The sequence below is a fragment of the Talpa occidentalis genome, unplaced genomic scaffold, assembly GCF_014898055.3.
Source record: "Talpa occidentalis isolate TD23 unplaced genomic scaffold, MPIMG_talOcc4v2.1 talOcc4.4, whole genome shotgun sequence".
In the NCBI taxonomy this organism is placed as follows: domain Eukaryota; kingdom Metazoa; phylum Chordata; class Mammalia; order Eulipotyphla; family Talpidae; genus Talpa; species Talpa occidentalis.
In genome coordinates, this window is record NW_023604295.1 from 142,442,837 (window position 1) to 142,465,997 (window position 23,161).

Here is a 23,161-nt window from a genome sequence, read left to right on the forward strand (position 1 = left end):
GCATTCAAAAAAGATAAACACATGCAATTTGCAGCAACATGGATGGCGCTGGAAGGGATCATGCTCAGCGAAATAAGCCAAAAAGAAAAAGAAAAATACCGGATGGTCTCACTCATAGCAGGAATCTAGAAAACTTAAATAAGGGACCAGGAAAATGAATATAAGAAAGTGAAAATCAAAATCAACAAAAAACTATGAACCAGAGACACTTTTTGGGGGGTGGGGGCGGGAGGGGAAGGATTGGGGTCAGAATGGGGCGTTTGCAATTGTATGGGGAATATAAAAATAAAATTTATTATTTAAAAAAAAAAAAAAAAAAAGAACTGTGGGAGTCAGCATCCTCAGTAAAACAGAAACATCCCCCTGGCCCTGCTTCTGAGTCCTGGGTCAAGCCGTTATTTTTGGTTCAGGCCCAACTACAGTTGTACCGACATGGTCATTACATGGCAGAGCTGAGTTTTATTTGTAGGCAGTTTAGTTTCAGAACCTGCCTTTAAGCATCAACAAAGGTAAATTGGACCAACAGCACCAGAGGTAACAGTTTCCCTAAAGCTGCAGGTGCTGTGGGGGCCTCCTGTGTTCACATCACAGGAGGGACACCTCCTTGAACGGATCCTCTCATGCTGATGTGGGGTCCACACATCAATTACCTGTGGAAAGATCTACACAGACTTGAGTTCAGGGCCAATGCAGTGCTAGCAACTTCTCAGTATCCATAAGAAATGAAAAAATACCTTTTAAAAGATCAAATCCAAATCCAACTCTCTAGAAGACCTCAGAAGCTGGGGTTTTCAGGAGCCATTGAGTTGCCTGTACTACAGAGCGCTAAGGAGTTCACTTCACCTCTCATTTCCTTTCCAGGGCACAGTGTCTTGAACATGAAATCCTTAAGATGCTTGACTTCTATTTTCTTGGTTAAAAGAGGATTTTTTTTTTTCTTTCAATAAAAGAATTCTGATCCGTGGGCATAGATTACCACATACCAGAGTTGAATTACTTTTCTTTGCTGAAGAAGCCTTTTCCAATTTCAGAATGACTTACCATTCCCCCCCCACCCCAATACTATGTGGAAGCCCCCTTCAGTTGGGTTCATCTCTAGTGCTTATTTGCTGTGCACAGCCCTGTCGCCAAACAGCATTCTCAGCTATACCAGACACACAGCAGTCATCCTGAAGGAGTAGAAAAGCTTCAAAATGAACATACTGAGGAGGATACAGAGACAGATATCTATATATCTATTTATCTATAGATCTCTCTCTAGATAGCTATCTTCCTATAAAATGTACCCACTGTGTGAAAAGGCCATGCAGAACAGGTTAATTATGTATATATGATAATAAAATGTATGTAATATATAATGTGTGTATATGTGCATATATATAGACAAACATTATATACATAAATATTACATAGAAAAAGAAAGCCTGAGATAGATGAGTGTTTCTGAGATGATTATGGAGTAAAAAAATACTACGCTATAACCTCATCCTCAGCACAAATTCTCCCCATCTGGTGCCTAGCAGGACGCGTAGAAGAAAGCAAACAGTAGGGCCTCCCTGGTGGCAGAGCAGGTTGAGCACAGCGCTGTGAAGCTGTCCACAGCTTCTGCAGCATGGGTTCAATTCCTGGCTGGCCAGGGAGATACCCACATGGCACGGCAGACCTCTCCTGTCATGCCTGCTGTAGGAGAGAGGAGGTTGGGAGTGGGGGTGGGCTCAGTCAATTGAAACAGCCTCAGTTTGCAAAGTCATCCATAGCTTATTCTTTTCCATATCTTCTGTGCTTCCTTCCGTTCCAGTTTTTCCCAAGCAGCCCACAGCCTTGAGTTAGCTTACTTTGTAGCTAATGTTAGGCAAAACTCACATTATTGGTAAAAAAAATAATTGATCAAGTTTTCTTCCAATTTATGTATTTCATTTACTTTATTCCAGGGATCTTGCTCTTGGAAGAGAAAAAAAAAGCAACTTAGAATTTCCGTGTAAGCAAAACAACTGAAGACCTCCTTCAAGAAGAAGAGAAGAGAAGGTAAGTCCCAGAGACTGAAATAGCTCTGGAATTACTGGATGAAACAAAAAGGCTCTTAACATCACAATTTGTTTATATTGACAAAGTGAGACTTTCGTTAAACTGCAGTTTACTTTCTGTTATGTTGTTAGCCTTCATGAATTAGCTGTAGGTAAACAACTCCAAACATAAAATTCCAGTAATCTAATTTTCATACTCTTTCTGATAATATGAAAGTCTTGGCGTCATTATAACCTCTTTGTTTTCCTAGAAAATTAGATGAATGAGAATATTCTAAAATATAGAATCTTTACTTCTAGCTGGAGAGAATTTCCTACCAGGAGAGTGGTCCAGGCAGAATGGCTTATAGAGGCTGTGTTTATGAGTGTGTGTGTGTGTGTGTGTGTGTGTGTGTGTGCGTGTGTTCCACTTTGGAAGTGATTTGAGGGTCTCTTGTTCTTGGGAATTCTTCATCCTTTCTGAGCAGCAGATACATGACAAGCTTAGAGAATTAAACATGTACCTGGTTATTTTTTCCCTCACCTTGATATAGTTCAGTGCGTTTTCTCAATGGTCACCACAGTCTAGTTAATTTAAAGCTTTTGAACCTTGTGAAAAGATTCGTTTAAAACTGTATTCTGAGGGGGCTCCATGAAAGAAAAAGTGTCTGCCGTCCAGAAGCTAGAAAAGAGTGTACAGCAGAAAGTCCCATGGAGTGGCCTCCTCGGGCTGGATGTACAGGGCTGTGTCCAGAAGGCCCATGTCTCAGGGCCGGGTTCTCACACTGTGCCTGACTCTGTGGCCTGAATGGGTCCAACTCTGAGTTTCCTTACTTCTGACTGAGGATGTGTTTCTTCCTGTAATACAAAATTCAGTGAAAATCTCCATGTAGAAAAAAAGCTCCTTCCAAATGATGAAATGTTAATATTTTTGTATAGGAAAAACTGCGTCACTAGAGTGGATTTCTTCATGATGCTCTTCATTCAGGGACAATATAGTGTTCTTTTTTAAGGTGAAGAAACACCCATGCTGGGAGAGCAGGTGCCCATATCTGGAGCATCTGTGACAATAGCTCTAGTTTTTTTCACTGAAAGAATTTCAAATTCAGTTGCTAGATAGGAACTAACTTTATATCCAAAGCAAGTAACTTTCACTTTTTCCCAACACTGAAGTGAACACAAATTTAGTACTTGCTAAAGAGTTTGTGATTTTGAGCTCACAGAAGGGCAAAGATAGAAGGATTTTTTTCAAGAATAAAATGCTGGTTTAATTGTTACATCAAAGAGCAGTGATTCTTCTTATACTCTCTTCATATCCCTCTGAGGCACTGACTTTTTACTTTTCCCCTAAGAATCTTCCATTTTATTAAAGAGAGTCCTTTAATAAAATGTTCTTGGGTGCATATGTACTCTTTCTCGCAGTCATTGAATAATGAATCGAGACTTAAAAAATCTCCACGAGGGATGCTGGGTAGCTGCCATCTCCAGCATCTGGGTATCATCTTCCCTGCATGTCAGCTCTGGCCAAAGTGGGACTTTTCTGTGAAGATAAAACAAATATTACAAAATAGACGTTCATAATTTACCATCATGTATTTCCTCAACGGCTACTCTTTGAAGACCCCTTTAAGAATTTTCACATGGCATCTCTCCCAGAGCCTCTGGAGGCAGAGGCCCAGAAATGCACTTACAAGATGAACAGTCTCCATGAGAAGTGAGTTTTTTGCCTTGCTTTGCTGATATTTTCATCAAATCCTCCTCTGACTATTCATTTAAATGTGAATCGTGACAAAGGCAAAGCCTGTGAATACTCTTAACTGTATAGTTTTATAATAGACTTCAAATCAATTACATTTTTAGGATAAATTATCACTGAAGTATTCTGGGAATTAGGTACAAAGCTCCTCTTAATACTGATGGGAGCCTCGTTCCTAATGTCATACCCTCAAAGCTAAAATGTAATCACTTGTGTGTTTTCTCCTGTTAAAAATATAACTCAGTATTCAGTGCAAAAGCTCTAGTCGGTTCTCTGAAATGTAGTTGAGATTCCTTCAGATCTCCAGTGTTTCACCTTAGAAAAAGCACTTTCTGTGAATGCCACCGTCACCAAACATGTCAGCCTCCCCTTGTCTTGTAAGTACCCTCTCTTCAGTCCTTTCTCTTGTCAATTCATGAAAAGCACTCTTCCCGAAGCATGAGATTCTCTAGCACAACCATTTAATAGCTAATATATAAACCTAAATGTTTTAGGGCTCCTCTGAGATAAACGTTGAGTGATAACTTTTCATAGGAGGCAGTCGCTGCCGGGGAGGTAGGCTGCATCCTTAAAAACACACATAGAAGCATTTCTCTTTTAATTTTTTTTTTGATTGAAGTAACTTTCCATGATAACATTATAGAAGTTGCAGATGTTCATCATGGAGCATCAACTGGAGTAGACACTACATCAAGGTCATGGCTGAGGGTTCAATTCCAGTCTTTACCACACAATTGTCCTCTTCTCCCCATAAGCCCCCTCCTTCCCTCTTCCTTTCTGGTAATGAATCGGTCTTATAGTGCAAAAGTTTATTTTTGTTTTATTTAGTTTGTCTGTCGTTTGTTTTCTGTGTACCACATCTGCGTGAAATCATGCAGTAGTTGTCTCTCTCTGTCTGGCTTAATTCCAAGCCAGACTTTAAGTGTAAACCCCTCTGGGTACCTCCATGTTGTTAAATGGCAAGTTTTATATGATTTTTATAGGCTAATAGTATTCTATTGTGTATCTATATACTTACATTATCCATTTGTCAGTGGATGGGCATGTAAGGGCTTCTGGTTTTTGGCTGTTGTTGATAACCAAAATATATCACAGAAACATATATATAAATGAAGAAACAAAAGTTATCATACTCCTAAGTCAAGCAAAAGAACTATACATTTCCTAATCAAAGAAAAAACAAAACAAAACCATGTTTACAGAGTATCTCCAAACTACATTGCCTAGAAAGCTTTCTGTTCTGATTTAGACTAAACATAATGAATACAATTTCGGGGCATACAGCTGAATTAATATTTTGCAGTGTAAATGGAAGTGCACTCCATAGTACCTAAGCTTGCCCAGATATTTAACTAAGCCTAAATTATAAAATGATATATTGCAAAAAAGAAAAAAAAAGCAACTAAAATTAATATATAATCCCCAAGGCTCAGAATCATGTATCGTTTAAGAGCGTGTAGGGAGGATGAAAATATGTAAAATGTCTATGTGATCTGTTTTAAAAGTAGAGAAAAGGAATACTGTAAATAATTGCAATCCACAGATAAGGCAAAACCTTGGGTATTTTGACTTTCAACATAGAATTAATGCATCTGCCACCCACCCTGAGTATCACTCTCCAGACAGATGCTTTGGGATATCTGGATGGAAAACCTTTACAATTATGAAGTTGTTAATAAGGTGTAGCTTCCCACAGCTGGCTTATTTCCAGCTTTGTGAGACTGGCCATCTGAGGAATGCGCCAAATGAACCTGGTAATCCATGCAACCCAGCTGTGGGCCCTAAACTGTTGCCTGAGAGATCGTGGTTGCCATGCAGATACCACCTAAGTTAACTCCCTAATATCCTAATAATTCATCAACAATCACTCCCATAGAACTTATTTAATCTCTTCCTCCACCTCCACTTCCAAGGAGAGGAGAGGGGTTAGAGGTGGATTTCATTGCCCATGGCATTTGAGGAGAATGGCATCCCTGGAGAGGACATGGCAGCTCCATACCCTTTTGCCATACCTACTTCTATGCATCTCTTCCAGCTGGCTGTTTCTGATTAATCCCCTGTGTAATAAATTAGGTATCTAGTGAGTAAACAATTCCTGAGTTCCCTGTGCCATTCCAGCGACTTAATGAAACATCAGGAGGGGTTCCTGGGATCCTCTGATTTGTATCCAGTGGGTCAGAAGCACAAGTAACATCAAGACTTGGGCTGGCATCTGACGTGCAGGGTGGTCTAGGGAGACTGAGTCTGTACCCTATGGAATCTGACACAATGGTTAGTGCCAGAACTGAATTGAACTGAATTGAATTCACCCATACCATTCTAGGGTGTCCTAGAATTGCTTGATGATGTGGGGCTCATCTCCCCACCCACCCTTGTGTAGCAACTGTGGTGTAGGACCCCTCAAAAACTCTAATACCAAAGTATTTTTAATTAGTATTGCAAATATAAGTGAATATCAACATAAAATATTGATTTTCCTAGAGTTCTGCCTACTTCTGCTCCTTTTTCCTCTTTGCCCAGTCCCCTGAGAATATTTCCTCCCGTCACAGATATTGTGATGTTTGCTTTATCCAAATACAGAGACTTCGCCAGGTAATTACTCTCCTTGTTGATTTATAATATGTAGATGAGACTAATGGTGATAAGTTGTTCCACTACAGCAAATTTTTAGACGACTCAGATGTAAAAAAAAAAAAAAGAGAGAGAGAATTCAACTTGTGAACATAATAAAACGCAGTTGAATTAACAAAGGTGGGTTCAATTGAATAGCATGCGCGGGATGAAAGGTATTTTTGTACTTCTGTGAAAGAAGCTTTTTTTTTTTTCTTTTTTACACAGAGATCATTTAAGTCCCCCAAAAATCCCTCTCAGACACTGTTTATTGAAGAAAATTTCATGATTGCCAATCACTTTTCCAGCTGAGCAGCAACCTACCTCTCTAAAAGGGGGACAGGTGATGCTTTTGAAAATACAGCCTGCATGTTGCAACACATTTATTTAAAAAATGCTGTTTCTATTATCCGTGAACACTTAGAGTAAATCCTCATTGTCAGTGGTGTTATCACCAGGAATGGTAAGTTGTTTTCATGCAAGAAGTTCAAACCATCCTCTGATGTGGTCAATTAGGGGAGCTTTATATAACTCCTTAGGCCCCACGGAGGTACATTTTGCTGTGATATTTTTTTATATTTGGGTTCTCATATCCTTCTGACCTACATAGCACGGGGGAGTCAGCCATCAGCTGGTGTTTCTCAGAATTGCTCAAGAAGAGTGTCTACAGTGGGGACTGGCAATTTGCGTGCTGGCTTCCCCGTGCGTCTGTTTATATGTGCAGCTCCCGTTCCACCAAGCATCTTTCTCACGCTTCAGTTACCTACCACTGACGTGCTTCATGAACAAAAGTTCTTTGGTGCGAGCATGATCTTAGAGTAGATTTATACAAAGTGCAATAGGCCTTTATCCAAAGAACAAGGTGTGCAGAGAAAACCCTGCCTCAGCACTCCCTCTTCTGTGTCAGAATTTTGACCTCCAGACCCACCTCAGTAGAGGGGGGAGGCAGTTTGAAGAGTTTCTTTCCTCTCTCCTGGAAAGGGGTGATGGGAGGTGTGCAGAGGAAGCACTCTGCCTTTCTTCTCTTCAGAGTGGCCAGCAAGCTGGTGTCTCTTAGAATGGCCTCCGAGGTTCTCCTCCCATTCAAACACCACCCGTCCAGTTCAGCTGGAAAGTTCAGCATGCAGAGCTCTAGCACAGAATGTCTCTCACTAGTGGGGCCATATGCCTGCTCTGGATGGATTTCCAAGATCACAATGATATTGAATGCCAAAGTTCAGAACCCAGTTAAAGCACTTAGGAGATCTGATTCCTGTGAAGGAAGGAAAGGGAAATCTCAGTCAGTATTAGATGAGGTCATCTTTGTTTAAATGCTATTTATTTTTAATATTTGTGTGAGACCTGTGATTATCATGTATAGTGTATATTGGCCTGTGATTATCATGTATAGTGTATTGGCCTGTGATTATCATGTTTAGTGTATTGTGATGGCCCAGAGAACAATACAAAACTTGGTGTTGATTCTTTCAGACTGAAAATGTTTATTTGTTTGTTTGTTTGTTTGTTTTTTAAAAAAACTTTTAAAGTGCAGATTTTGTCTGATATGCATTTGAGAAAATTGGCTTAAAGGAGAAATTGAGTCCTGAAGACAAGAACACACCCTTAGAAATGCATTATTTATTTGTGTGCACCCTTGTCCTGGATCCTTGGGGAGATGCAAAAACTATGAGTCAGACGTGTCCTACCTGGGAAGAGCTGTCTGTTAAGGGAAATAAGTCATAAGCAATAAAGTGACTCCTGACACAGCAGAGGTCCTTATTATATGCCCTGGGGATGGAGAGAAAGAAGGAAATTAATGGGGCTTTTTTTGTTGTTGTTGTTTTGTTCAAGAACATTCTGTTCTTTTTAAACCTTCGTCCAATGGATGTTCACCTGATCCCCAGCCATCACCATCAACCACTAGAGGGGTGTCAAAGGCCCATGTTCTATGCTGTCCTTAGTTCTTGGCTGCATTTGGTATGCCATTAAATTAAAATACTGGAGAAAAGTGTATTTGAAGACACATTGGGCCAGAGTTAAATGCAAATGAAGCATTTTCCTGAGCTTAAAAGCCATCCTTTATTCACGTAAGTCGTTTCTCCTGCATGCCTCCTTCTGAGGACCAAACATGGTACTGTCTGGACACATTATTTCTAATGACAGTAAAGGTCATGCTGTAACACAGTCAGAAAGCTCAACATTTTTTGAGTTTCAATACTTTGAGTCCTTGAGATCATTCAATGGCCTGGTCACTTTATCAGAACATCACCTCAGAGATAAGGCTCATGGGTTCTCAACTGGGGTCAGGTTTGTCCCCTGCCCCCAGCATATTTGGCTACAGCAGGAGAATTTCTCGCATGTCACAACTTGGGTAGGGAATGTTACTGGCAGCCAGTGGTGGGGAGAGGCCAAGGGTGCTGCTAAACATCCTACAATGTATAGGACAGCACCCCAAAACAAAGAATTATCCAACCATAATGTTGATACTACCGAGATGGAGAAACCCCGGCTTAGGTTTCTATTCCTCCTGACAACCCTTATGGCAAATCCCAACAGTGAGGGTGCTCCATGGAAAGGAGTGATATTCCACACACCCATTGTGATGAATGGCACCGCAGATAGATTTCAGTCACATCATCAGAAGCAAGAGAGGATTGTCAGTGAGCTGAAGGAGATGAGATGGTGGGAGAAGCAGGCAAGCTGAGGTCCCAGGCAGCACAATGAAAACAGGCGTCCAGACTGTGGTGCCCAGTGTCAGAGTTAAATTAAGAGGAAGCATTTCTCAAGGGCTAGCTGTGTTCTTGACCACTCAACACCCGCTGCTGCCTATTCATTGGCAGCAAGGATTTACCTTTCCTTCCTCTTTTCAGAGCTGCCCACCTTGCCCTTGCTTCTTTGCCCTTCAGTGCTTTCAGTCAGATCTTCATGTCAGAGATCCTGCTCTAGGGTCCTCCCCATGCACCCTCATGCCAAGATGCCAATGCACCAAACTCCCCATCCTGTTCAGCCAGGCCCCTGCTCTGTGCCACTGAGTAGTTGCACTGTCATGGAAGATGGGAGGTGGGGTAGAGGAAGCTGCTCTTAATGCCAGGTGTGCATGGGGAGCATGTGTTTCTGTAAACTGAGATGGGATTATGGGTTCATTATCCCAAATAAATATTAATATGCGTGATGATCAGACTTTGGTTCCGTGAGGACCTCATAATAGTGCAAATTGATTTTTATCAAGCATCGTGAGCATCGAATGACCTTTTTTATTTGTACTTGTCACTGCATCTTGGGTCTCAAACACCTCATTTTTAAAAATGGCATTTTAAGCAGCATTTTCTATGACTAAATGATGCGTAACACCACCAGGCTGTTTTGGGCAGCTCTGTGGGTTCCCCTGCCAACCTGAATGTTCTGCCCTATCTAGGGATTTGTTGGGGGAGATCACATTTTCCATCCATTATCTCATTTGTTTTCATATGAGTCCAGGAAAGTTGGGACTGTCTCCGTGCAGTGCTTGGCACATAGTAGATACACAGTGAAGAGTTGATCAATTAACAAATACCCAATTTTGTGAAATGATGAAACATGCTGATCACGCAAATACTTGCCTAATGAAACCTGGCTTTTGGTGATAGATCTAGAGCCCTGGGTAGCTGACTCATGCACGGCTCTTTCAAGCTGTGTCTCTGGGCTTTTCTGAACAAGGACAGACACACAGCCATTGGGGTCTCCAGTGGGACATACCAAAGATTTCTTAGATCCTTGAGTGGCCAAATCATACCCTAGAGAGAGCTCTTTAGGAAGAGGTGCTGTACCCCTGAGCTTGGCCTGATTCTCTTGCATCCCTTCAAGGAGGGGTTGGGAGGGGCTCTTAAAGGAGCTCCATCAGAGACAGCTGTCCCCTGCTCCAGGAGGCAGGGGAACCCTGCTTTTGATTTACTTTGTATTTCACCACAGGGCTGAGCACACCCTCGAGGCATTTAATCTGTTGACTTGAATTGATCTCAGATGCTGGGCTTGGTCTGATGTGAACCCTCACACATAGGACTCAGCAGGTCACTGGGACTCATTTCAGTTTAAATCCAAGGCCTCTGACAGCTACAACCAACTAATTCTCTCTGAGGTTCATAGGTCTGGTGCATAGTCATAGCTTTGACACTAGAGGCAGTTGAAGTAAAGATGTGATCGTTCTTCAAAGTCTACAGGTTGAAGGCTTAAGGTGATCTAGTATCAGGGTGCAAGGGGTTAAGACACAACCTATGAAGCTGTCTGCAGTCACTGCAGTACGAGTGTGATCCCCAGCCAGGGATCTGACCCACATGGCACAGCAGACCTCTCCTGACTCACCTGCTGCTCCCCTCAGCAGTGTATTTCAGTCAATCTGCCTGTTCTGCTCCCCACTATGTCTAGACTCTCATCCCCCACACTTATGGCTTGTACCCTGGTTCTTGTATGCATAAATAAATATTTTTTTTTAAAGATGATCTAGTATCAGCCTCTGCTCAAAAACTACCAATGACCTACCTTCCGATCCTAATACACATTTTCACATTTTTTTTTTCTCATTCCTGTTTCCATCTTCCATGTGCTTCAACCAAGCTGGACCGTTTTCTTAACTCTACATAAGAAGTTAGTACCATTTGCTCTGCCAGGAAAGAGCTCTCCCTCCCTCTCCCTGTCCCCACCTCCACCCTTCTTTTATCATCCATTCCACCTGATCCATTTACGCTTTTGTTCAGCACACGTATATTATGTGTCTGGAAGTATCAGGCAATATGCACAGGACTGGGGAGATAAACGTGATCTTGAGAGTCCAGGTCAATGGTGGAACTTAAATTTTCCAGCAACAGCTCATATAAAGCAAAGAATTTGCTTAAATACTTACAAAGTGTGATGCAATATTCAGACATCAACACGATCCTAAGATCGGGAATAAGGGAGAGTTTCTTACTTAGAGATGTCATGGGCAACTCTTTGGGTTGATGCCTTGAAGTTAAAAGCAATAATTTCAAGAAAATTGGAGGAAGGGCCTCCAGGATAGGGGACACAAACATGTCTCTGAGGCTGCAAAATTCCACCTTCAAGCCTGTTTCCCTCATGCTGTTTCTCCCTGCCAATCTATTCTTATGTTCCCAATTGGGAACCCCATTAATGTCCTTGAATTCCTCTCTGCTTCTCTCTGTGATGTGCCTCCTCTCTGCCTCAGACTGAGGCCATTCATCTCTCCCCCCAGAGGACAGCACAGTCACAAATTCAAGTTTGAATTCCCTGAGGGGAGCAGCACTTTTCCACACATCAGCCTTCTACAAGGTGGCCACATGGTGTGACTCTCAACACGCAGCAGAGGCCAGGGAGCTGTCCCCTGCGCCCCCTCAGGGCTGGCAGGCCTGTGTTCCTTCCACAATCAGTAGTACTAAAGCCTAGTCACTGATTTAAAGGTCTTTGCTGACAAGAGAAATGCTATGGCTTGGAAGGTCTTATGGGACTGAAGGGCTAAGCTGTTTGTCACTAGTAATCACAAGGACATAGATTTAGGGGCACCTAGGCAGGAGCTATAAGCCCATAGAACTTCAGTTTGAATACTGAAGTGGAATGTTTCAATTAAAATGTTAAATAAGGGCCTCCTGGTGACACAAGGGTAAGTCTCAGCACTATCAAGGCATCGCCAACCACTACAGCCTGAGTTCGATCCCTGGCCGGGGAGGTGACCCACATGGCACAGCAGACCTCTCCTGTCTCACCACTGCTCCCCTCAGCAGTGTGTTTCAGTCAGTCTGCCTGTTCTGCTCCCCACCCTGTCTCTGGTGAATCCTCTCACCCCCTGCACCTCTGGCCTACACCCCAGTTCTTGTATGCATAAATACATTTTTAAAATGTTAAATAATATGTATATGTTTAGAATGTGTACATATTACATATGTAATACATGTAACTTTGTTATTTAATCATCATGATATATTGCCTAGGTATGCATTATATAGGCAATAAATAATATACATTACACAGACTGAAGATTGACTATGTGTATATCATACATGATATGCTAATGACAAAACAAATGGTGGAGGAAGAAAAGCAGAATAATTATATAAGGAAACTACACGCAGGGTGAGTGTGTAGGCTTTGGGAAGAAAATCAGTCACTGGTAAATAAAAGAGTTAAACATCGTGGCAGGAGAATTGGTTCTATAAAAGAACAGTGTTCTGCAATTGCCTTGTTGCGAGCGTGAACTCGACCTGAGTGAATTAGGAGCGGTGCTCTCTTGTTTAGCTGTCGTTAAAGAGCTCAGTGGTAAATATCAGGGTCCCCACCAAGATCCCACTGAGATTTGCAAAATTCTCCAAAACCCTCTCCGACAGGAGGATGTATCAACTCTGCATGTTCGACCGTCTTAATGTGTGAAAGAGACTGAGAGATCTAAGACTAACCGTGCGCAGCTCAATTCCACTGTATTGGTTTTTTTAACAAAGCCTTTGACACATCACACCGTGTCACGTTCCTATTTGACAGAAAATGACTTCCTGTGTCCGACAAGAAATACATTTTAAGAAGCATGCCAACCACACTGTTATTTTCCTTGCTGTTTTCAACGGCAGGCACTTTGCCACATCTTCTTTCTTCAAAAGATCATTTATCAGCAACAGAGTTCGCTCCTGGTAAAACGGGCTGGCGGAGGCTGGGGTCCTTGTCGTCTGCCCACCTCTGAGAGCCAGCTGAAGTGTTTTGCCTTTTGCACTAGATCAGCAAACCTTTAAAAAGACTCCATAAAGTGAGCGCCGAGAACAATATTGGCAAGTTGGCACGTATTCTTTTCAAGCCAGGGAAGTGTCCTTTTTCCAAGCTGAATGCAGGTAGCCACGTTCTGCGTCCTCCAAACTGCACGTGTCCTCTGTGGTGGAGGTTTCTGTGTTTGGTCTCTGTGTCATCATAGGGAAAACCTTACAGGAGCAAGGAAGCTTGATTCATCCCAATCAGTGCACTGGCAGTGAGGGGAGCGAGAGAGGGGCGGCATGGAGCAAGGGCTGGGGAGAATTCTTAAAAGAAGTTTGTTGATATCGAAAGCTGAGATGGGGTCCTAGTGGATGGCTCCCCCTTTTAACCACAAAGTGTGGAGGGAAAGAATATGCTCAAGCCTCACTTTGTCTTTCTGCTCTGTTTGATTTGGAAAGAACAATGGGATGGGGCTGATGTGTGAAGACGGTTCAGAATAGAGACCTGGCTGCCGGGTGCCGGCTGTTGCTGTCAACAGGAGGCAGGGCAGGTACTGACACCAGAGCCTGCAACAGCCGAGGCTCCACGGGAATTCTCTATATACCTCCATCTGATGATAAGTGTTGAGGCGAGGGAGGGCTGCTGAAGGAGAATAAAGCAGGAGCCTCTAAGGCCATGAATGGGCGCTGAAGAAATCCAGCATTTTCAGGTTGAAGGAGAGAAATCTCAGAGAGAGAGAGAGAGAGAGAGAGAGAGAGAGAGAGAAGAGATGCAGAAAGAAAAGAAAAGGAAAAAAAAAAAAAACGAAACAGAAAACACAGTGAATACAGTGCTCTGAGCTTGACCTCAATGGTCTTGTGATCCGCTCCATACCTGCCCACCAAGCAGCCTCACTAGGTGATCAGACAGTTTGCATAAGGTCAACAGCTTGAGCTGGATGCTTTACCTTAGGAGCGCAAGGCAAGCTGAGAAGTCCCTTAGAGAAGGTGCTGTGCAGAGACTTAGCAGTTTGCATCCCAGATAAAGGCCTCAAATTTTCAGGGATACTGCAAATGAATCTTTTTTTTTTTTTAATGCATTTTTAAAGATATGTATGTCACTGACTGTGTTAAATATTTAAAAGAGCCATCTCAGCCAAGGCAAAGAATTGGATCCCATGCATAATAAAGTCATAGAACAGGTTAGAAGACCTTTGCTAATTCTTAATTTAATGGGTCTCAGAAATAACCTCCAAGAGTCCTTTTCACCACAAAGTCGAAGGGTCGATTTTGTTTGTTTGGGTTTGAGTCTGTTTTGGTTTTGAGTGTGAACGAAGTTCCACTGGAAGGCATTTGACTTTTTCTCCGAGTAGTGTGAGTTCTGGTGTTAGAGGGAGTAGCATGTGAGGATGGAGAGACAGGGTTCATTTCTCCCCTGAGAGACATGCCGTCTGGTGGCAAACAGAGTTCATTTTTTTAAAGCACAGCTTAGTTAGAGAAGGGTCAAAAAACCAATAACATTTTTAGGTTCTATCTTGCCCAACTTAATTTTGCCAATTTAGCAATTGACCAAATATACTTAATAAAAACATTTTTTGTTCTTAGATTCTTGCCAGAAACGGAGTAAAAGTGGGGCAAAAAGGTCCTTTACTTTGAACTTCAAGGCAAATTGGTCACTAGCAAGCTTGTTCTTGTACCTGTTATTTTATGAGACTTCTATTGCAAGAATAAAATTCTTACACTGCTAGTATCTTTATATATCTAATTCAACTCTTGATGCTAGCTAAACCTCCATGAAATAATCTTTTTATCCGACTGACTTTTAATCAGTTTTCATTCTTTGAGCAACTCTTTAAAGCTCCTAATTTGTGTTATTCAATTTCTCCTTTTTAATAAAAATCACAATTCCTTGAGGCTCATTTATGAAGGACAACCTTTTAATCTTTGAGGAAGTACAACCACTGTTAGGACACTCTGCCACATAATAAAAGCCAATGATAGAGATTTGAAATAGATTTGTACTATTATTGAAGGAACTGAAACAAAATTTTGAGGAAGAAATCATTTTTTTCCTGCCCTTTTTTCCTTTTTTTTTTTTTTTTTTTTTTGTGGGGGGAGAGGTAGAAGCCGGAGGTAGCTAAGTGAAAATAGATCAGAAATCGTATCCAGGATCAGAAGTGAGTGTCTGGGGCAGGATTAAGAAGAGAAGTGTGAAGAGACAGGCCGTACGTGCTGGGAGATATATCAGCCACAGTGGCCAAGGACAGAAACTGAAAATAGTCCCCTTCTAAGCAACTCAGTGCAATCTCTATGTCATGGAAATAATTTGAACTTCTATCTCTTCAATTACGATCCCTTGATTTTCAAGAGCAGGACGATCTGTACACTTGTTATCATATTGATTGTCTTAAGCTTCCCTTGCCCTTATAAAAAAGATTTAAATCGTTACAGTATTTAACAAGGACTCTGTCACCTAGAGGAAACCAGTGTCAAAATCCTGACCACTTTTACCAAAATGCCCAAAGGGAATCACAGATTCTTCGGCAGATGCTGCCTTTTCATTTCAGTCGCATTTCTCAAACAAATATTAAAATAATTTTACATAAAATGTAAACAAATATTTTGGTAATCTGTACTTCCAAAACTTACTGAATACAAAGGCAACCATGAGATTTGAGGGACATATACCCACATTGACTCTAGCATATGCCAAGTTTTAAGGGCGTAAGATCAAAACAAGGCGGGGGGGATTGTATGGGGACTATAACCAAGATGAAAATGCATTCATTGTGCAAAAATGAAAAATGATGTAAAAAAGATATAAATTAAAATTAAAAAAATAAAATAATTAAAAAACATAAAAGTGTAGCTTGCTACACACATACAGTCACACATATACACACACTCACTTGCTCATACACAAACTGAAGATGGATTTTAAGTTATCATGAAGCTAAGGGTGATAATTATGTGATTGCTGATGTAATTATCATCAGCAATCGAATATTTCTGATGATCACTTGCTAGGAAATTAAACCAAACAATAACTTGGAAGATTATGGGTCACATAGACCTAGAATTTAAGAAACGTGTGTTGCCCAGGTACATGCATAATACGTGGCTCATGCAGTACACAGCATTGCAATACATTTGTCAGCTCGCTCTATGAGGATCAAATAAATGAGTTCCATATCTCAAGATGTCACCTCTCTCTGCAACTCCAGGATGTAATACACACTATGTCTGTCAGGAGACACTCTCCACGTCTGGTTGTACTTGCTTCATTCAGTAAGATCACCATCTCCTAAAAATTTCTGCACTGCCAGAGTCCCTTTAAGGAAAGGACAGCGAAGGGCCTCCCTGGTGGTGCAAGAGGTTAAGACGCAACCTATGAAGCTCTCGGCAGTCACTGCAGCATGAGTTCAATCCCCAGCCAGGGAGCTACCCCCATGGCCCAGCAGACCTCTCCTTTCTTGCCCCTCAGCAGTCAATCCGCCTGTTCTGCTCCCCACTCTGTCTCTGATGAATCTTCTCACACCCCATACCTCTAACCTGTACCCCAGCTCTTGCATGCATAAATAAATAAATAAATCTTTTAAAAAATTAAAAAGAGAAAGGAAAGGACAAGGAAGCAGCTTGAGATTGTGGAAGACCTGGTTTGGCTCTTTCAAACCTCATAGCCACGTCTAGTTCCTTGCATAACATTCAAGCTGCAACAGATGCGGAAGGGCACCCCTAAGGATGAGCAATGACTAGGGATGGAAGGGTCCAGTTCAGCTGCAGTGTGAGCCTTCAGCTGGCAGAGATGAAAGCCCGGCCGGGCCCGCTCTTCAACTGGCTGCTGATTTTTCTATGTAGGCACACTTCTGCCTTCAGTCATTAATAAAAAAACACTGAAAAGTTGATTTTTTTTCAAGCTGTCACTTTAGACCTTTTTTATGAAATTCACACGTCTGTTTTAATTACCCTCAGAACTGTACAAATAGCCCTATTGTAATACATGACAGGAGACTACTGTGATCCTACCCTCCTCCAAATACAATGCATTTACCTAGTAAGTGGCCTGGGGTTACACAAAATCTGTGGCAAATTCACTTCTTGTATCCACATACGATTTTTTTTAAAGATTTATTTTATTTACTTATGCATACAAAAACTGGGGTATAGGCCAGATGTGCTGGGGTGAGAGGACAGTGTAGGGAGCAGAACAGGCAGATCTACTAAAATATACTACCAAAGGGAGCAGCAGGTAAGACCGGAAAAGTCTGCTGTGCCATGAGGGTAGCTCCCGGGTCAGGTATGGAACCCATGCGGCAATGGCTAGCGATAGCTTGATAGTCCTGAGACTTTAACCCCTGCGCCACCAGGGAGGCCCTCCATGTATGACTTTTAAAGTAAAAATAAAATATAGTCAACAATACTGTATTGTTCACTTAAAATGTTGTTAAGAAGGTAGAGCTCATGTTAACTGCTCTCAGCACAGTAAGATAAACTTCCAAGAAAATAATTGTATTGTTGGGGTTTTCAACTTTTGCACCAGTTCTAAAATCCTTATATTTCCTAAGTACACATTTTTTTTTTTTGGTGGGACCCTCACCTGTGACCGGGGAACGAACTGAGCCCAGCACTCAACCGCTGCACCACCAGGGGAGGCCCTCCTGGGTACACATTCCAAAAGTGATCTTTTGAATCCACTTCTCAGGGACTCCAGCCTGTATTTTATTTGACTGGTTATCTTAATATATGCCAAGCTTTCAGGGCTAACTTGCATTTTGCAAAATACATGTCTCATAATCAGTTACTTAATCTAATGTAAGGATATTTGAGCACCTATAAGGAGAACAAGCCCAGCTTTTGTAAACGAACCTCCTTTGCAATGCAGCATTTGTGTACACAGGTTAAAGATATGGCAAATAGCATCCATGTCAAAATAGAGCAGTCAAATTTACATCTATTTTCTATTTCCATATACAATCAATCACTATAAGTCCATCCTCATTCCTTAGGACTGACACTGATTTCAAGATTGTCTTGTTTCTTTTTCACATGATGGCTGAACTAGCTATGCAGAGTATTGCTTTTATATATAAAGTTATACCATGCTGATGGATTTTGTAGTCTTTTTATGACAAGGCAGTATAAAAACACCTTTCTTTGACTACAAAGAAAGCATTTGGGGTTAAATGACAGAGCTCCCCCAGCTATTTGTCTGTCATAAAAGACAGTAAATTGCAGCCTGTCTCAAGGTTGGTGTTTAGACACATTCTGAGATTAATGGTTTTGCATAGACACTTTGGACTCCAAGTGGTTTTGGGATGAGCTCTCTTCAGACTATCCTATGGTCTCAACTAAGGACTTTGTGAAGTTTAGTGTCATGAGTTCTCAGTACATGAAATTATATTGTTAACACTGACATTGAAAATTGTGTGAGTTAACTCCTAAAAATGGGAAGATCTTTGGCTAAATTCATGATAAATGGCCCCGTTAATGTCTCACTTTTGTAAACCCAGACCAGAGTTAGTTTTCTACTGAGCATTTTCAACAAAACTTAAAAAAACAGATGTCCAAAGAAACTTTTGATATGATAAATGAACAATCACAAAAAAAAGTTAGGTAAGTAGTATGAGTCACATGAGAAAACAATTCAGCTAAGAATCTGCTGATTCATTTATTTTCCATAACATTGGTTTATTTTTAGTGCTGCACTATAATATGGTCTGTACTCTTACAGCTGGTGAATTTGAACACCTTAAAGGTGATGAACTGAATATTGAAATATGCAGAAGTCACACAAAGAAAAAAGTGCATAGCAGTTTATGCTTGCATTTTTTAGCAGTTATGCTGACTACTTCTGTAAATTAATTTCTCTGTATGGACCTATCATGAAACTCATGAGAATAAGAGGTTTAAAGTAACAGATTTACAAAGAGTAATTTCTTTTCCCTTTAGTCTCAATGTTGGTTCAAGTAAGCACTTGCATAAAATAAGCTTTTGCACTTAATATTGTAAGCACTTTAGTCATACATCAAAATTAGGACTATTTCACGAAAACGTTCCTTCTATTCAGTAAATGTTTCCATAATATTTAGTAAATGATCGAAGAGATAAAATCCAATTTTATAAAGAACTTTTAACAATGCTCACCCCTTGTAAACCTCGAAAGTAATCTAATGAGACGTATTGAACGAATAACTATTGAGCACCTATTGTATACCAGGTGTGCTAGGCAGGGTCAGAGAAACAAGTATTAGACATGAGTCCCTGCCTTCTCAGACGAGCGGCAGATTCATATTATGATGATGAGAACTGTGAAAAGATAAATGCCAGCAGAAGACAGAAAATGCTTGCTCTCCGATGTGAGTTCAAATGAAGAGAAATCCCTTCGAGCCAGAGGCTAAGGGAGGTTAGTCGGAGAAGAGCAGGGACAGAGTGTGAAGGAATCCATTCCTGCAGCTGGGGTTAGGGGTGCCAGCAGGAGTAGGTGGGTGTGGTAAAGTAACTTATATCTGAGGAGACTATATCCCTAAACCATAGGCAGTATTGTAAGCCACTGTTGCCTCAATGAAAAATAACATAATTTTTTTAATAAAAGGCAAAATCAAGACCAGCGCTGAAATCAGGGGTTTGGACACCAAACAGACCTGCATTCAAATCCTAACTGACCCACCACTTACCAGACTTGTTACTCCTGCAAGCTTCCCTTTCCTCACTCGTGTGACTCCAGCTTAAGGGGTGTCATCAAGTTTTAACGAGATGATGTAGATAAAGGGCTTAGCATTGAACCTGGTATATGACAGACCTTCAGTAAATGTTAGCTAGCTATTAGCTATTGGCAATATATTGTTTAAATAGAACAGATCTATTTTGGCTTCATCTACTGATGTCATGAAAAATGAGTCTAACAATGGTGGGCAGCCCTGAAAGCTTGATAAAGAAGGTTGACTTCATTGAGCAACCATCGGGGTCTGTCCATGATGTTTGTATAGGGTGTATAAAAACAGTGTTCATGGCCTCCCTGGTGGCACAAGGGGTTAAGCACTGCACTATGAAGCAATCACAGCCTCTGCAGCACGAGTTCCATCCCCTGCTGACCAGAGAGCAACCCACATGGGACAGCAGACCTCTCCTGACTCGCCCACTGCTCCCCTCAACAGTGTATTTCAGTCAGTCTGCCTGTTCTGTTCCCCACTCTGTCTCTGGTGAATCCTCTCACACCCACATCTCTGGCCTGTACCCCAGCTCTTGGCTTTTGTATGCATGGATAGATAAATCTTAAAAAAAAAAAAAAGAAAAGAAAAGAAAAACAAGAAGAAGAAGAAGAAAAGAAAAGAAAAGGAAACAGTGTTCAGAAAGTCTTGTGACCAGGGCAGGGTGGAGTTGCTGGGGCAGGGCGGCCATGATGGCTGACTGGACGGGAAGTAAAGAGGGTCCATCACAGCATGTGCAGACAGAACAGGCGAGTCTGGAAAAGGAAATCGTGCTCCATGGACTGGGTTAGAGATAAATCTCTAAAAAAATACTTGGACCCACAAAAGGCTTTCTTTGAGTATTATTTATGTAGCTCTCACTACAGTAAAAACAAAACATTACCTTGCTAGTGTGTCTCTTTTTGAGCTCTATGTTTGCAGATTAGGTTAGGCGATGCCCTCTTACCAGGAGCTGAGTGAGCTCCTCTCATCTGTTTCCTTAGGAATTTCCTTTCACCTAACTTCCCTGGGCTTCTCCCTTCATTACACACATCCAGCCTCCCTCTGAAGCCAGATACTCAGGAAGAATCTGTAGCTCAAAGAAGGATGAGGCAGGTTGTACTCAGCCTTTGTCCCCACTCTGACAAACCAGTATCTTCACTAATACACTGCAGCCTTCCGGGGGTAGGGGTGGGATTCAACCCTGTGGGCTAGGACACGGATTCCAACCCATGGGCTAGTGGCAAATGGGACTGGATAGTAAGCGTTCACTGACTGACTTGCACGCTTTGGTCACCGTCCACTTCTGTAAAGGTGTATCTATAGTTTCCATCATTAAAAAATGTCTCATCCTGAATACAATGCCACATTTCCTCTTTAAAAACAATATTTATCTCAGGGGAGAGGATTCTTGCATCATCAGAAAAGTCTCCCATCATCAGACATAGTGCCCACATCCCATGTTTATCATAAGGATTAAATGATTTCAAATGTTTTTCAATGGAGATGAAAATCACAAGACATACAATTAACCATTTTAATGGGAAAAAATAAAGATATTCACAATGTTGTGTCATCAGCACTTCTATCTAGTACCAAAATGATTTCATCAGCCAAAGGAAAACTCAGGGCCATAAGCAACCACTCCCAATTTCCTTCTCTTCCGACCTCTGGCGACCTAGTTGGTATTTTGTCTCTGTGGATTAAGCTATAAAGTAGAACCATGTTATACGACCCTTGCACCTGGTTTCTTTTACTTAGTATAATGATTTTCAAGTTCACACTGATGGTAGCATGTATCAGTATTTCATTCCTTTTTATGGCTAAATAATATTCCATCTGCTGTCTCTACAATGTTTTCTTTATCCCTTCATCTATAAATGGACCCTCAGGTTGCTTCTACCATTTACCTACTGTGAATAATGCTGCTGTGAACATACATGTATTTGTTTTAGTGCCTATTTTCCATTGGAGGGTATCTACCTAAGATACCCTCTTGGTCATATGGTAATTCTGTTTCACTTTTGGAAAACAGCCGAACTATTTCCCATAGCAACTTACACCATCTTACCTTCCCCCGAGCAATGCATAATGGTTTCTGTTTCACCACCCCTACTCCAACACTTGTTTCCCGATTGTTTGTGCTATGGCCATCTACTGGTGTAAAGTGATTTTTCGTAGCTTTTGTTGGCCACATTTCTTTTCACATGCTTGCTGGCCATGTGTCTATCTTCTTTGGAGAACAGCCTATTAGAGTCAACTCTAAAGTCTTTGTATAAGCTGCAAAGAAAACAATAAGCAGTCTATAAATAGTAACTAGCACAATCAAGACCAGTAATGGTAAAAACAGTAGTAACAAGATCTGGATGCTGGCCTGGCTTCCCCCACAACCAGGATTTATAACCTTAGCCAAGTCCCTTAGAAATTTAAGAACTAAGAAGACTAAGAAAGTCCTAACTCCCTGTCTAGAGCGCTTTTAAATCTTTATTTATTTGTGCACATATGAAAATAAAGATTAGAGTAAAAATATGCATTTGAACACAGCAGCGACATGAGCAGGGTCAGCCACATTTTCCAAGCAGCTGTGCCATCCCTTTCATTGCCAGGGCCCTGAAGGGGCCCACGTGGGCAGCTCAGCTCCTGGGACCTCCTGATCTGCCCTCTGTGCAAGCATCCTTTCTGTCTTTATTCGTCTGCCCTCCACCCTTCTTCCCCATGGGCAACCCTTCAGACCTGAGAGAAGGAGCTTAAGATTTCAGTGATGAGAGCCTGGCAGCAGTGCAGCTTCAACTTTGGAGACATCGCCTTATTTCTTGGCTGCTGGTTGAAGCTGAAGCTCAACGGCAGAAGCGAGGTTGGACTGCTGTTGCAGGACCCTTTGGGGCGAATAGAACATCATTCAAGGGCCGGGTCCTACTGGGCTGCGTCCCATTTCAGCAGCCGATTCCTGGCCAGGAGCAAGCCCCACCTGGGCTCAGTGCGTCGTCGTGAAAATGACAAAGACTTAGTGCGAGTATTTAGTGTGAATCTGAGGCCAAACCACCGTGGCATTCTTAGAATGTGCCTGGCCAAAGCTGTGCGAAATACAACCTAAAGCAATAATTAAAAAGGTTATTTCTGTCTATCTGAGATCCCAGGAGTGGTCGAGGAGAGCGGAAACCCACTTGTGGGCTGTTAAGAGCTCTCACTTTACCTGCAGAAGCCTAGTGCCGCCTCCTGGGATGGAGCTGACTCCCCCTTCCTGGAGTCTTGGTGATTTCTCCAAGGCCCTTCGGAGGTGCTGAGGCCCCTGGCTCTGCATAGGGACTCACCACTCCTGGTCTCTGCAGGATACGTGGTTTTAATTTAGTTACTTTTAAACATGCTTTAATTATGTTCGAAAAGTTTGTGTTACCATCCACTGACAATCTGATTTCTCTAACTAGGACTGCTTGGGAGGCCTTTATC

The 23,161-nt window shown here is 41.7% G+C and overlaps 1 protein-coding gene across 4 annotated transcripts in view; it reads left to right on the top strand.

Moving 5' to 3' along the window:
- TENM3 (teneurin transmembrane protein 3) overlaps positions 1-23,161 on the top strand; it is a 2,290,771-nt gene that overhangs the window by 1,650,333 nt on the left and 617,277 nt on the right. For all 4 annotated transcript variants that reach the window (XM_054701057.1, XM_054701061.1, XM_054701058.1 and 1 more), the window contains one exon: positions 1,932-2,025. The gene's annotated coding sequence lies outside the window, so the exon portion shown is untranslated. The remainder of the gene's footprint in view (positions 1-1,931; positions 2,026-23,161) is intronic.